The sequence below is a fragment of the Entelurus aequoreus genome, linkage group LG11, assembly GCF_033978785.1.
Source record: "Entelurus aequoreus isolate RoL-2023_Sb linkage group LG11, RoL_Eaeq_v1.1, whole genome shotgun sequence".
NCBI lineage: Eukaryota > Metazoa > Chordata > Actinopteri > Syngnathiformes > Syngnathidae > Entelurus > Entelurus aequoreus.
The window spans coordinates 67,011,374-67,028,373 of record NC_084741.1 but is presented as its reverse complement, the minus strand read 5'-3'; the positions used below and the strand labels follow the sequence as shown (position 1 = coordinate 67,028,373).

The following is a 17,000-nucleotide window of genomic DNA, read 5'->3' as shown; positions in this document are numbered from 1 at the left end:
GTAAAAGACTACTCTTGATCCAAAGCATACCACATCATGTGTCAAAAAAGTACTCTTGCTCCAAATCATACCACATCATGTGTGAAAAAGAGTACTCTTGATCCAAATCATACCACATCATGTGTCAAAAAGACTACTCTTGATCCAAATCATTCCACATCATGTGTCAAAGAGTACTCTTGATCCAAAGCAAACCCCGTCATGTGTCAAAACGGGTGCTTTTGATCCAAAGCATACCATATCATGTGTCAAAGAGTACTCTTGATCCAAAGCATACCACATCATGTGTCAAAAAGGGTGCTTTTGATCCAAAGCATACCACATCATGTGTCACGGAGTACTCTTGATCCAAAGCATACCACATCATTTGTCCAAAATGTGCTTTTGATCCAAAGCATACCACATCATGTGTAAAAGACTACTCTTGATCCAAAGCATACCACATCATGTGTAAAAGACTACTCTTGATCCAAAGCATACCACATCATGTGTCAAAAAAGTACTCTTGCTCCAAATCATACCACATCATGTGTGAAAAAGAGTACTCTTGATCCAAATCATACCACATCATGTGTCAAAAAGAGTACTCTTGATCCAAATCATACCACATCATGTGTCAAAGAGTACTCTTGATCCAAAGCAAACCCCGTCATGTGTCAAAACGGGTGCTTTTGATCCAAAGCATACCATATCATGTGTCAAAGAGTACTCTTGATCCAAAGCATACCACATCATGTGTCAAAAAGGGTGCTTTTGATCCAAAGCATACCACATCATGTGTCACGGAGTACTCTTGATCCAAAGCATACCACATCATTTGTCCAAAATGTGCTTTTGATCCAAAGCATACAACATCATGTGTAAAAGACTACTCTTGATCCAAAGCATACCAAATCATGTGTCAAAAAAGTACTCTTGCTCCAAATCATACCACATCATGTGTGAAAAAGAGTACTCTTGATCCAAATCATACCACATCATGTGTGAAAAAGAGTACTCTTGATCCAAAGCATGCCACATCATGTGTCAAAAAAAGTACGCTTGATCCAAAGCGTACCACATCATGTCAGAAATGGTGCTTTTGATCCAAAGCATACCGCATCATGTGTCAAAAAGAGTACTATTGATCCAAAGCATAAAACATGTGTCAAAGAGTACTCTTGATCCAAAGCATACCACATCATATGTCAAAGAGTACTCTTGATCCAAAGCATACCACATCATGTGTCAGAGAGTACTCTTAATCCAAAGCATACCACATCATTGACCAAAGAGTACTCTTAATCCAAAGCATACCACATAATGGACCAAAGAGTACTCTTGATCCAAAGCATACCACATAATGGACCAAAGAGTTCTCTTGATCCAAAGCATACCACATGATGGACCAAAGAGTACTCTTGATCCAAAGCATACCACATGATGGACCAAAGAGTACTCTTAATCCAAAGCATACCACATAATGGACCAAAGAGTACTCTTGATCCAAAGCATACCACATCATGTGTCAAAGAGTACTCTTGATCCAAAGCATACCACATCATGTGTCAAAGAGTACTCTTGATCCAAAGCATACCAAATCATGTGTCAAAAAAGTACTCTTGCTCCAAATCATACCACATCATGTGTGAAAAAGAGTACTCTTGATCCAAATCATACCACATCATGTGTGAAAAAGAGTACTCTTGATCCAAAGCATGCCACATCATGTGTCAAAAAAAGTACGCTTGATCCAAAGCGTACCACATCATGTCAAAAATGGTGCTTTTGATCCAAAGCATACCGCATCATGTGTCAAAAACAGTACTATTGATCCAAAGCATAAAACATGTGTCAAAGAGTACTCTTGATCCAAAGCATACCACATCATATGTCAAAGAGTACTCTTGATCCAAAGCATACCACATCATGTGTCAGAGAGTACTCTTAATCCAAAGCATACCACATCATTGACCAAAGAGTACTCTTAATCCAAAGCATACCACATAATGGACCAAAGAGTACTCTTGATCCAAAGCATACCACATAATGGACCAAAGAGTACTCTTGATCCAAAGCATACCACATGATGGACCAAAGAGTACTCTTGATCCAAAGCATACCACATGATGGACCAAAGAGTACTCTTAATCCAAAGCATACCACATAATGGACCAAAGAGTACTCTTGATCCAAAGCATACCACATCATGTGTCAAAGAGTACTCTTGATCCAAAGCATACCACATCATGTGTCAAAGAGTACTCTTGATCCAAAGCATACCACATCATGTGTCAAAGAGTACTCTTGATCCAAAGCATACCACATCATGTGTCAAAAGTCTCATCTATCAATGGAAGTGAACACTCAGGGGCCCCAAAATGTCTCACACAAAAACAAATAAAAACTTTTTATATTTAAAACACTTCTGTATTTTTTGTTTGAATTTGTGCGCTTCAAAATACATTAAAGTTCTTGATCAATCATGCTAGTTCTTAACAGCCCCATCCCTTCTTCCTCTTTTTACGCAATGGACTATTCCATGCTGCTGCACTTGTGCAGTTTTCATTATAACAAATTGAGTAGTCAGTTTGATTCTCACAACCCATGTGTCATGTATATGTTTATCTACAACAAAAGCGAGAAGAAAGAACATTATTTGTCAGGTTTAAACATCGATGACGTCTATTAAACAAGACAAGAAGCAAGGAAATAAACAGAGACAGAATTCAATTTTGCTCAATTTGAGGAGAAACGTGTCGACCTGTAACCTCTTACAGTGTAACCCACGCTCTAACGGAAAAAGGCTCACGTCTCCTCTTTTATTTGGATATTCCCTGTTTACATAACAACAGCTGTTTCTAAAGGAATGGGGGTTATGTAAACAGCAAATTGTTTTCGGTTACATTAACACAAAAGATGCCTCGGGCTTGGACTGGTCCCGGATCGAGCTTGGGCAGGTCTTTGGATCACAATAGATAACCCCTCCCGTCTCCTTCCATCGTACACAGCGGAATTTTCCAAGCCTTTGGCTTGGTGCAACAAAGGCAGCTTTCGTTTGTTCACTGGGAACTCAGAGAACGGAAAGTTTTTTGATAATTTACAAACAATTTTTCTGACAAATAATAATAATTAAATAATAATTCTTAAAACCAGTCAACCTATTTCTCACTGACCCCGATTCAAGTTGAGACTGATGCTTCCATCACAAATATGTGATTATTAAAACGCTCCTCTCTGGTAAGATGCAGTAGCTCAGCAGAAAGGCGCTTTAAAAAAAAATTAACAGTATTGTCTTGTTCAAACACGGCCGCCATCAAAAGCTCTCTTTTTCCCACCAGTCACACACTTCTGGCCTTCACAATAATAGCACTACGCGTCCCATTTGTTCCAACTGCGCTGACAAAATAATGATCTCCAAAAGATGGGATCAGTGGTACTCACTTGCCAACTTGACATGGTACTTTCTAACAACATGCTAAATGACCATGTTGGTTTTGTTATGTGAAGGGCCAAAATACAGGAAGAACACTTAAAAACTTAATGAAATAAAAATAAAGAGGTGCATGGCAAAAAGTGCACTTTTAAAGAAAATGTAAGGCCTGCAACACCCGTGTCCTTCTAATAATTTTTACACAAAATGCACAGGCGCTACCAAATGCAGACCGGTTTCAAAAATGTCTTCGCCAGTGTGCAATTTTCAACAGGAAGTGATGCACTTAAATAGTCACAGCTGTGGTCAATCAATTGACTTCATAAATAAAGAAATAATACATCTTCAAAAATGAAAGTGCACAAATAACAGACAAAATGGAAAATTGTACAACATAAATCAAAGACCCAGTACAGCATCATAGGAAAATAAATAAAGCAATTAAAAAATTAAAAAATGCAACAACAAAAAAAAAGATAAACACATTTTTTAAAATGTAAAAAAAAAAGTAAAAAAAAAAAAATACTAATAATTTTTTTAAATTAAATGTAAAAAATAAAATGTAAGTTTTTTTGTAAGAATTTACAAAAATAAAAAATGTAAAAATATGTAAATCAAAGACCCAGTACAGCAGTGGTTCTCAAATGGGGGTACGCGTACCCCTGGGGGTACTTGAAGGTATGCCAAGGGGTACGTGAGAATTTTAAAAAATATTTTAAAAATAGCAACAATTCAAAAATCCTTTATAAATATAAATAAAAACCTATCTTTTTTTTCAAATAGTTCAAGAAAGACCACTACAAATGAGCAATATTTTGCACTGTAATACAATTTAATAAATCAGAAACTGATGACATAGTGCTGTATTTTACTTCTTTATCTCTTTTTTTCAAGCAAAAATGCTGTGCTCTGATTAGGGGGTACTTGAATTAAAAACATTTTCACAGGGGGTACATCACTGAAAAAAGGTTGAGAACCACTGCAGTACAGCATCATAGGAAAATAAATAAAGCAATTAAAAAATAAAAAAATGCAAAAAAATAAAAATAAACACATTTTTAAAAATGTAAAAAAATAATGTACATTTTTTTTTAAAATAAAATGTACATTTTTTTGTAAAAATTTTAAAAAAAATAAAAAAAAGTAAAAACATGTTAAAAAATCCACAAAATAAAAAGTAAAAAAAATTGAAAAGATCAAAACATGTGTGGACAACAATTATAATAAATGAAGGGCTCCCATGACTAAGTTTGCCTCGGGCCCCCAAATAAGTTAATACGCCCCGATGCTCACGATCCAAATCATACTATGTCAGGTTCAAAGGTAAAACCTGCTCAGTGGCCTAGTGGTTAGAGTGTCCGCCCTGAGATCGGCAGGTTGTGAGTTCAAACCCCGGCCGAGTCATACCAAAGACTATAAAAATGGGACCCGTTACCTCCCTGCTTGGCACTCAGCATCAAGTGTTGGAATTGGGGGTTAAATCACCAAAAATGATTCCCGGGCGCGGCCACCGCTGCTGCTCACTGCTTCCCTCACCTCCCAGGGTGTGATCAAGGGTGATGGGTCAAATGCAGAGAATAATCTCGCCACACCTCGTGTGTGTGTGACAATCATTGGTACTTTAACTTTAAAAGTAAAAGCTCATGATCCAAACAAAGCATACCACATCACCGCCTGCTGTTTCTTGTAACTTTGTTTCAGTCAAATGTTCCTCGTTAATCAAGTGATTTTGACGTTGGACATTTAGAGCTATGAAAAGAAGTTGTGAAATACTGTTGTCATCATTCATCCTGCATGCAAATGTCGTGCAACCAAACAATTGTCGCCTGCGGCCGTGATGGTGGAATCCCAGCTGTGCGGCAGCAGCCCGCTGACTCGTTCACTGCTGTGTGGCGATGCTGAGTGTGTGCACGTGTAGCACACTTTCAATGGTCTGTTTGACCAAAAAACTTCGACACTCCAATTCTGAGGTTCTGCCAATGTATTTTTTTCCTATGAATGGAATAAGTTGAAAGGCGGACACGGTCCATTCACGCACACACGTCAGCAGCAGCAGTTCCACTCTGCTTCACGAGCACTCACGTTCTCATACATATATATGCAAAACCCAAAACCAGTGAAGATGGCACATTGTGTAATTCGTTAATAAAAACAGAATACAATGATTTCATACTTGCCAACCCTCCCGTTTTTAGCGGGAGAATCCCGATATTCGTCAGTCTACCCCAGGGCAGCTGTGGCTATGAAAGTAGCTTACCACCACCAGGTGTGAATGAATGATGGGTTTTTAACATGTAAAGCGACTTTGGGTACTTAGAAAAGCGCTATATAAATCTCAGGTATTATTATTATTATTATTATTATTCAGCGCCTCTCCCGACAACCTCCCGACAGAGATTTTCTCCCGACAAACTCCCGGTATTCAGCCGGAGTTGGAGGCCACGCCCCCCCCAAAAAAAGTCTGTTGCAGCTGCGATTGGACCTGACCAGCCTCCGGGTACAAGTACTGGAGTACCGATTGCTTGCCAGGGAAGATCTTCCCCAGGAAGCAAGGATTGACCGGTTTTAGTTTAGTCCTTATTTGAAGGGACAATGTACAGAAACATTAAGCTCAAAGACAGATAGGTTCTGTACCAGATTATAGCTAAAAAGCTCATTTCCATCTACAGTCCCTGGCTACCTAAATTAGAGGGATACAAAAATTATGACAATAAAATCATACACAAGTATTAAGAAAAAAGTCATAAAATGCCCTTTCATGGACACATACTTAATATACAATACAACCACACCTCATTTACATCATCACACAAAGACAATACATGCTTTTGTTCACATCTGTCATCATTTGTAAAAACAACCATGATTTTAACAGACACACCTCACAATTTACAATCAAAAATGCTCTCATGGATAAATATAATACACATCCGGGTACGCTACACTGCCCCCTGGTGGAGGCTCGTGTGTTTCTAGTTGTCACAGCAGATGTAAACTGGACAAAGTTTTGGGCCATGCTAGGGAGAGATGGAAGATTCCACACTCTCGTGCATTTGATGAAAGCACTTTTGTGCGTGCCACACAGCAATGCATCATCAGAGAGGGTGTTCAGCATGGTTAGAAAAATAGTGACAGAGAATAGAAAGAGGATGGCCAATTCAACCCTTAACAAAGCATTGTACTTTTCAAGTACAACAATGAGTAGATGAGTGTTGTGTGTGTATATGTGTAAATCAGGGGTCACCAACCTTTTTGAAACCAAGAGCTACTTCTTGGGTACTGATTAATGCGAAGGGCTACCAGTTTGATACACACTTAAATAAATTGCCAGAAGTAGCCAATTTGCTCAATTTACCTTTAACTCTGTTATTATTAATAATTAATGATATTTATCTTTGTGGAAACACTGATCATCTTAATGATTTCTCACAATAAATATATATAGAAACAGATAAATATCAATATGCAACACTTTATTTTTATATTTTCTCTAAGTGCACATTTTTCAAATTGAACATTTTCTAATGATCACTTCTAAGACAATCTTGTGAAATCACAATATCCCATTTTAACTAGCTAGCCACTAACATTTTTTAACAAATCATGAATTACTTTGCACCATGTTTGTACAAATAATAACTCATGTAAAATACAAAAGTCAACTCTCAAATTTTTAAATCATGTCACACTTTGAACTGGACACCAAATCTGTTATCTGTTTCTTTGTCAGTTAGTGGGAAGCCTGGCATTGCATGCTGTTAACTAGTGTGTTGTACTCTGGTGTGTAACTTGACACTGCAACTCTGAGTGAGTCTTGCAGATGTGCATCAGTGAGGCGTGTTCTGTGTTTGAAAGGTTTTGTACACAGAGTATGAATATGGGGGCCTGAAACTTCTCAACCTTGAAGCTATGTGTCTGTCTTTAAAAGCATCAATTGTTCCAAAGATGTATTTAAACATTGAGTGGTACACAAATGTCCTGTTGGACAAAAAACATGTACTGTATCAAAATAAATTGTATCCTTTTTTCCAAGTGATCCCCTCCCAGAGAGTCTGCTGGGAAACATGGCGGGGTTCATAAAGGAAACAATCCACTCATAGTGGTGTTTTCAATTTTATGTGCCAGAAAAAAGAGACGATATTTTGCAGCAGTTAATATGGATGAACTCTAATATTGTAAGATATGGAAAGCCTTTCTTTTGGAAAAATATGTTTGAAAGAGGAATCATTTTTGTCAATGATATTATCAATGAGAATGGTAAAATGATGAAGTATGATGAATTTAGAGCTATGTATGGTGATGCTTGCTCAAGCTTTTCATTTTATCAACTAACTGGAGTAATTGGGAAAAGATGGAAACAAATAATTAATTATGGAACTACTAAATTATTAGTTTGTAAACCTCTAATAAGAAATTCTAGTTGGCAAAAAGGAACTAAAATAAATAGAAAAATATATACTTTTTATTTAATAAAGAAATCTTTGAAGGCTGCCTCATACAACACAAATGGAAAATGGGAGGACCTTTTTGACTGCCCATTGCCATGGGATGCCATATTCAAACTAATCTATAAAACCACTATCGATGTGCAAAATCGTTATTTTCAAATTAAAATTATTTATAACTTCTTACCCACAGGGAAAATGTTAAAATTATGGAATATGACAGAGTCAGATGATTGCCGATTTTGTTGTCAGGAGCCTGAATCCACCCTGCATTTGTTTTGGTATTGTCATATTGTGTCTTTGTTTTGGGTGGAAGTTGAAAAAATGTGTTTAAGGATTGGTTTGTTTATGAAGCTTAATGTGGTTTCTGTTATTTTAGGAGAGTTCATTGACAATCATGATTTAGTCAATTTAATTATAGTACTCGGTAAAATGTTTATTTTTAAGGCCAAAAACAGATATTCACTTAGTATTACTTTCTTTAAAACATTTATTCAGTATTTTCTAACTTTAGAAAGTTACATGGTTGAAAACGATAATGATGCCAAAAAACATTAAAAAAAAGATGAGAAGTCCTCAAAGGCTTATTTTGAAAGTATAAGTATGTTTATAGATTATATGATATCTGTTGTTGTGTTCCCTCATTTGAGTGACCTGGACATAATCTGGACTGTACATAAATGCTTATTTTGAAAATGTAATTTTGTTTATAAATTATATGCAATCTGTTGTGTTCCCTAATTTTTTTCTGTGTACATGAATGAAGGTGTGTGTTGCTGAGTCCGACTTGGACATTATCTGGACTGGGCCTGGTTTAAAAAACCCTTTAAACAAATCTAATTTCATTGACAACCTGGTCTGTTGAAGATAAGGCCCTTTTTTAAAAAATAAAATAAAATAAGATTAATAAATAAAAAACATTTTCTTGGGATAAAAAAGAAAGTAAAACAATATAAAAATAATTACATAAAAAATAGTAATGAATGAAAATGTTAGTGGACCAGCAGCCTATACAATCATGTGTGCTTCAGGGACTGTGTCCCTTGCAGATGTGTTGTCTATGTTGTGTTCAGGGACTGTGTCCCTTGCAGATGTGTTGTCTATGTTGTGTTCAGGGACTGTGTCCCTTGCAGATGTGTTGTCTATGTTGTGGGAACCAGAATATTGGTAGCAGAAAGAAATAACCCCTTTTGTGTGAGTGGGTGTGGATGAGTGTGCATGGGGGAGGTTGTTTGGCTTGATGCACTGATTGAAAGTGTATCTTGTGTTTTTTCTATGTAGATTTATCTTAAAAAAATAATTATTATTATTTTTATTTTTTTATTTTTTATTTTTAAAAAAATTTTTTTTTTTTTAGAACAGGCCCGCGGGCGACTCATCTGGTCCTTACGGGCGACCAGGGGCCCGCGGGCACCGCGTTGGTGACCCCTGCACTACACTATATTGCCAAAAGTATTTGGCCACCCATCCAAATGATCAGAATCAGGTGTCCTAATCACTTGGCTCGGCCACAGGTGTATAAAATCAAGCACTTAGGCATGGAGACTGTTTCTAGAAACATTTGTGAAAGAATGGGCCGCTCTCAGTGATTTCCAGCGTGGAACTGTCATAGGATGCCACCTGTGCAACAAATCCAGTCGTGAAAATGTCCTCGCTCCTTAATATTCCGAAGTCAACTGTCGGCTTTATTATAAGAAAATGGAGGCGTTTGGGAACAACAGTAACTCAGCCACGTAAACTGACAGAGGGGTCGGCGGATGCTGAAGCGCATAGTGCAAATACTTTCTGCACAGTCAGTTGCTACAGAGCTCCAAACTTCATGTGACCTTCCAATTAGCCCACGTGCAGTACGCAGAGAGCTTCATGGAATGGGTTCCCATGGCCGAGCAGCTGCATCTAAGCCATACATCACCAAGTCCAATGCAAAGCGTGGGATGCAGTGGTGTAAAGAACATCGCCACTGGACTCTAGAGCAGTGAAGACGCCTTCTCTGGACTGATGAGTCCCGCTTTTCCATCTGGCAATCAGATGGACCAGTCTGGGTTTGGAGGTCGCCAGGAGAACGCTACATTTCGGACTGCATTGTGCCGAGTGTAAAATTGGGTGGAGGAGGAATTATGGCGTGGGGTTGTTTTTCAGGAGTTGGGCTCGGCCCCTCAGTTCCAGTGAAAGGAACTTTGAATGCTCCAGGATACCAAAACATTTTGGACAATATCATGCTCCCAACCTTGTGGGAGCAGTTTGGAGCGGGCCCCTTCCTCTTCCAACGTGACAAAGCAAGGTCCATAAAGACATGGATGACAGCGTCTGGTGTGGATGAACTTGACTGGCCTGCACAGAGTCCTGAACTGAACCTAACAGAACACCTTTGGGATGAATTAGAACGTAGACTGAGAGCCAGGCCTTGTGATCAGTGTGTGACCTCACCAATGCGCTTTTGGAAGAATGGTCGAAAAGTCCTACAAACACACTCCGCAACCTTGTGGACAGCCTTCCCAGAAGAGTTGAAGCTGTAATAGCTGCAAAAGGTGGGCCGACATCATATTGAACCCTATGGGTCAGGAATGGGATGGCCCTTCAAGTTCATATATTACTTTTGGCAATATAGTATATATATATATATATATATATATATATATATATATATATATATATATATATATATATATATATATATATATATATATATACACTACCGTTCAAAAGTTTGGGGTCACATTAAAATGTCCTTATTTTTCAATGAAGATAAGTTTAAACTAGTCTTAACTTTAAAGAAATACACTCTATACATTGCTAATGTGCTAAATGACTATTCTAGCTGCAAATGTCTTGTTTTTGGTGCAATATCTACATAGGTGTATAGAGGCCCATTTCCAGCAACTATCACTCCAGTGTTCTAATGGTACAATGTGTTTGCTCATTGGCTCAGAAGGCTAATTGATGATTTGAAAACCCTTGTGCAATCATGTTGACACATCTGAAAACAGTTTAGCTCGTTACAGAAGCTACAAAACTGACCTTCCTTTGAGCAGATTGACTTTCTGGAGCATCACATTTGTGGGGTCAATTAAACGCTCAAAATGGCCAGAAAAAGAGAACTTTCATCTGAAACTCGACAGTCTATTCTTGTTCTTAGAAATGAAGGCTATTCCACAAAATTGTTTGGGTGACCCCAAACTTTTGAATGGTAGTGTATATATATATATATATATATATATATATATATATATATATATATATATATATATATATATATATATATATATATATATATATATATATATATATATATATATATATATATATATATATACACTACCGTTCAAAAGTTTGGGGTCACATTAAAAAAAAAAAAAATATATATATATATATATATATATATATATATATATATATATATATATATATATATATATATATATATATATATATATATATATATATATATTTTTTTTTTTTTTTTTGATTTTTTTTTTTGGGCAAAACAAAACAAGCAGGCTTCGAGAACATTCCCACACAAACAAAAAAATACCATTTTGAAAAGGGCTTTTTCACTCAGCCACACACGGACACCAGGAGGGTCCACCTCAGCGATGCACTGATGCAGTCGTCCTTTGGGCCGTGAAGCTGCAAATTGCAGCAGCGCACACAAAACACAACAATTGTGCCATCTGCCATTTTCCCCTCTCTCTGCCTCCTTTGGCCCCTCATCATTCTTCCACTCGTGTCAGCCATCCTCACATCTTCAAGTGCAAACACAACGGCCAGATAGTGTGTGCTCCGTATCACCTGTCCTCCATTGTTATTTTTATCGCTTTCTCCTTTCCTGGCGAGTCTTACGTAACCGCGTCTCGCTCTGCAAATCAATGATGTCGCCTGTGTGCCTGCAGAAAAGTCTACGCAAACAGGCGGACCTTTGTGCGTCGCTTTAAAGAGGCGGAAATGCCTTTAGTCGCTGCAGATGTGTGCACAAAGCTACCTCTGTGTCTTTCACTTTCTGTTTCGCAAATCACGAGAAGGAACGACTTCACTCCTATTTTCAGCGCGGTGGGCGAGACATGTGTGAGTGCTGTGGAAGTCGAAGGGGAAGAAATAGGCAGGGTTGTAATATTATGTTGATTCATTGTGTCTTGAAGCAGCTGAGGTCAAATAAAGTGCACTACTTGGATGTAACCAGCAGAGGCGCTACTGGTTACACTGCACCAGAGGTGGGTAGTAACGCGCTACATTTACTCCGTTACATCTATTTGAGTAACTTTTGGGATAAATTGTACTTCTAAGAGTAGTTTTAATGCAACATACTTTTACTTTTACTTGAGTATATTTATAGAGAAGAAACGCTACTTTTACTCCGCTCCATTTATCTACATTCAGCTCGCTACTCGCTACTGATTTTTATCGACCTGTTAATGCACGCTTTGTTTGTTTTGGTTTGTCAGACAGACCTTCAAAGTAGGATCCATCGCATGCCTGCGTTTCATCCAATCAAATGCAGTCACTGGTGACGTTTGACTCCGTTTCACCAATCAAACAGAGCCAGGCGGTCACATGATTAACAAGCTTAAGCTTACATGAACTCAACATCAAATTTGAGGAAGCACATCACGGTAAGTAACGTTAGTAGATATTTTGGCTGTCACCGTAGGCTGATGTTAGCTTCCCTGCTATGAATCACTGTCAAATGTACATTGTGTGGGGACATTTATTAACGCACTGCAGCCTCATAGACAGACAGAGACACACACACTCACACGTACACACACAAACACACACACACACACACACACACACACACGCACGCACGCACGCACGCACGCATGCATAGAAACACCAATCAGAAGTGCACAGTGTGTTCTCAGGTGCAGCTCACAACTATCAGTTTATGGTTTGCGTAAAGGCTAACTTGTTATTTTCCTTTGTAATTTTTACCTACTGAGCCTATGGTGCTGTTAAGTTATTGTAGCTCAATGTGCCTTAATTTTTTTTATGTTAATGTATTATTATTTAATATATATTATTGTTTTAGTTGCTTAAGAGATATTCCTGGCTCTGAATTTGCTCATTGCTATTTTTATGTTTTTGTGCATTATTTGTTGCCGTCATCATTAAACGAACAGGTTACTCATCAGTTACTCAGTACTTGAGTAGTTTTTTCACAACATACTTTTTACTTTTACTCAAGTAAATATTTGGGTGACTACTCCTTACTTTTACTTGAGTAATAAATCTCTAAAGTAACAGTACTCTTACTTGAGTACAATTTCTGGGTTCTCTACCCACCTCTGCACTGCACACCTAATCGGATTTTGGTTTTTTTGCCCTCAAGTGGCACAGAACAGGTTTGGTTTTTTTGCCAGTCTAAACGCTGCAAAGAGCTATAAATCTGAACTTTTCGCATCAGATTCAGGCCACATGAGGAGGAAATCTGAATCCGATTAGAATCTTTTCAAATGTGACTTCAGTATAAACGCAACGCGACCCATATGTGACTTTTTCGTCAGCTTTGGGTGAGCTGTGTCACTCGTGTGCGCGGGAAAGGACGAAGCCCGTCATCACAACATCCGGTTTCGGAGAGCAAAGTCTTTTTTCCGACTGCCGAATTTTCGGTGCATCACGAGTCAATAGTGCGTAAATACTAGGCAATATGTAATATATGAATGAGTATTCTGATTCCGAAGAAATAGCGATTGTTGAAGGATCGGAATTGATGCTGTGGCGTATTTGCTTACATGTTACATACAAAACCCAAAACCAGTGAAGTTGGCACGTTGTGTAATTCGTAAATGACACAGAATACAATGATTTGCAAATCCTTTTCAATTTATATTCAATTGAATAGACTGCAAAGACAAGATATTTAATGTTCAAACTGAGAAACTTATTTGTTTTTGCAAATAATCATTAACTTAGAATTGAATGGCAGCAATGCCAAGAGTGTGCAAAGCAGTAATCAGAGCAAAGGGTGGCTATTTTGAAGAAACTAGAATATAAAACATGTTTTCAGTTATTTCCATTTTTTTTTGTTAAGTACATAACTCCACATGTGTTCATTCATAGTTTTGATGCCTTCAGTGACAATCTACAATGTAAATAGTCATGAAAATAAAGAACGGAGGAGAAGGTGTGTCCCAACTTTTGGCCTGTACTGTATATTCTTATATTAGGAGAGACAAAAAGTGTGGGACTAAACAACACGGAACAGTGATTCTCAAATTGTGGTCCGTGGTACACCAAATAATCACTTAATTGAATATTCAAACACAGTGTTACTGTTCAAACTGTGTATAATGTTACAGCAGCCAAAAATACTTGCTAAATAAAACCTCTGCATAATTTTGTGATGAATACTTAGGCCTAGAGATGTCCGATAATGGCTTTTTTTGCCAACATCAGATATTCCGATATTGTCCAACTCTTAATTACCGATTCCGATATCAACCGATACCGATATATACAGTCGTGGAATTAACACATTAGTATGCCTAATTTTGTTGTGATGCCCCGCTGGATGCATTAAACAATGTAACAAAGGTTTTCCAAAATAAATCAACTCAAGTTATGGAGAAAAAAAAATGCCAACATGGCACTGCCATATTTATTATTGAAGTCACAAAGTGCATTATTTTTTCTTTTAACATGCCTCAAAACAGCAGCTTAGAATTTGGGACATGCTCTCCCTGAGAGAGCATGAGGAGGTTGAGGTGGGCGGGGTTTTGTAGGGGGTAGCGGGGGTGTATATTGTAGCGTCCCGGAAGAGTTGGTGCTGCAAGGGGTTCTGGGTATTTGTTCTGTTGTGTTTATGTCGTGTTACGGTGCGGATGTTCTCCCGAAATGTGTTTGTCATTCTTGTTTGGTGTGGGTTCACAGTGTGGCGCATATTTGTAACAGTGTTAAAGTTGTTTATACGGCCACCCTCAGTGTGACCTGTATGGCTGTTGACCAAGTATGCCGTAGATATTATGTGACTGGGCCGGCACGCAAAGGCAGTGCCTTTAAGGTTTATTGTCTCTCTGTACTTCTCCCTACGTCCGTGTACACAGCGGCGTTTTAAAAAGTCACAAATTTTACTTTTTGAAACCGATACCGATAATTCCCGATATCACATTTTAAAGCATTTATCGGCCGATATCGGCAGTCCGATATTATCGGACATCTCTACTTAGGCCTACTATATTTTGGTCACTATGGTGGTACTTGGAGAGGCAGGTGCTTTCAAGGTGGAAAAAAATGCTGAGAACCACCAACATATATAGGACATGCGAAAAGGTTGATTTTTGAGGACCAAAAAAAAAAGCCTCACGAGCAAGCCGGCTGTGAGAGCGATGGACTAAAGGATGAGACAGGCTCCTTGCACCTGTCACATTCCGTCAACTCAGCCAACTTTGAGGAGTCGGGAGGACAAGGAAGGCGGTATAGCGTCGTCAACACGCCATATACATCGTTATTGACCCAAAATGATGCTGGGTGTGCATGTGACACCTACACACACACTGATGCGGTACATGGTGCTGCATATACAGCCTACAGTGTAGCAGTGCTGTTAGGTTAGTGTTGCAGTGGTGGCGACACAGGCGGTGGCGGTGGGGAAAGTGAGGCAGAATGATGGAGCGTCATCTCCGCTTATGGAGGCTGTTAAGACTTCATGCAACATACACAAATATATTACAGGAGGACATACAATATGTTCAAATTGACTGACAGCACCCTCACTTAACTACTTAAAGATAATGCTCACTGTACAGTATACATCACAATAATATATACTGTATGTTTATTATTAATAATTAAATATGTTTTTCTTACTATTGCGGTCATGTGCACCAAATATTAGAATGTACATGTAACATGACACAAATGCACATTTTCCCCTGAAATGTACCTAATTGTAATTATTTGTTACATTTGATTAAAAAAAAAAAAAATGTATGTGTATTTATGCTTTTAAAGCAACAGAGGCTAAAAAAAATAAATAATAATGCGTCAAACAACAATTCAGCAAAACATGCCAAAATACATGATAAAGTGTGAATGACAATCTTCTAGAAAAGTCCACATTTCGTCCAGTCGGGTCCTGTCCCCCCACCCGCCCCCACCCCCACCACCCCAGGGCCCGGGACAGCAGACACACGCATAAGGCGTGAAAAAGCTGCAGAATTTAACCCGTCACGGACCGGGCCACGTTTCGAGGACGAGTCGGCCGAAAATGGGCACCTATGGAGGAGGGCGGAGAACCGGCACGTACCTCGTTGAGGGTGTGTGGAAGAAGAGGATGGTGATGGTGGTGGAAGGTGGAGAAGAAGTGTCCTGCGGGGGGTCTTGCTGCTGCTGCGTGGGTCTCCGGTCGACTCTCTTCCTCTCCCTCCACTTCCCGACTCGCCCTCCTCAGGAGATGATGCTTCTGTACTGCTGATGATGCTGCACTCGCCGACTCCAGCTCAACATTTGGAAGCGGTTCAAAATATGTCGACCACTCGGAAACACTCGACTCCTGTCGGGAAACATCGGAGAAAAAAAAAAAAAACACTCCTTCCGCCCCCAGTTCTGCACCTACGCTTGTGAGACACAGCCAGATTCACACTGGGTGTTTTTGAAAAGTTGAGATGATACAAGAATAAATAAAAATATTTTTTTTTAAAATAAAAAAAAGTGTACTTTATTATGCTTTAGTATATGCATATAAAAATACTATATTGTATGGTAAAATAAAAAACATACATATCTTAAAAGGAACTATATAATAAAGCCACCACCTACAAAAATAGTAAAAAAAGAAGAATAAAATGTACCGTATTTTTCAGACTTTAAGTCACAGTTTTTTTCATAGTTTGGCCGGGCTTGCGACTTATACTCAGGAGCGACTTATGTGTGAAATTATTAACACATTACCGTAAAATATCAAATACCGTATTTTTCGGAGTATAAGTCGCACCGGCCGAAAATGCATAATAAAGAAGGAAAAAAACATATATAAGTCGCATTTTTGGGGGAAATGTATTTGATAAAAGCCAACACCAAGAATAGACATTTGAAAGGCAATTTAAAATAAATAAAGAATAGTGAACAACAGGCTGAATAAGTGTACGTTATTTGACGCATAAATAACCAACTGAGAACGTGCCTGGTATGTTAACGTAACATATTAT

General features: G+C 38.3%; 1 protein-coding gene across 1 annotated transcript in view; it reads right to left on the bottom strand.

The window, feature by feature from the left end:
- si:dkeyp-77h1.4 (uncharacterized) overlaps positions 1-16,350 on the bottom strand; it is a 43,765-nt gene extending 27,415 nt beyond the window's left edge. The window contains exon 1 of the mRNA XM_062063867.1: positions 16,100-16,350. The gene's annotated coding sequence lies outside the window, so the exon portion shown is untranslated. The remainder of the gene's footprint in view (positions 1-16,099) is intronic.
- Between the last annotated feature and the right edge of the window lie 650 nt (positions 16,351-17,000).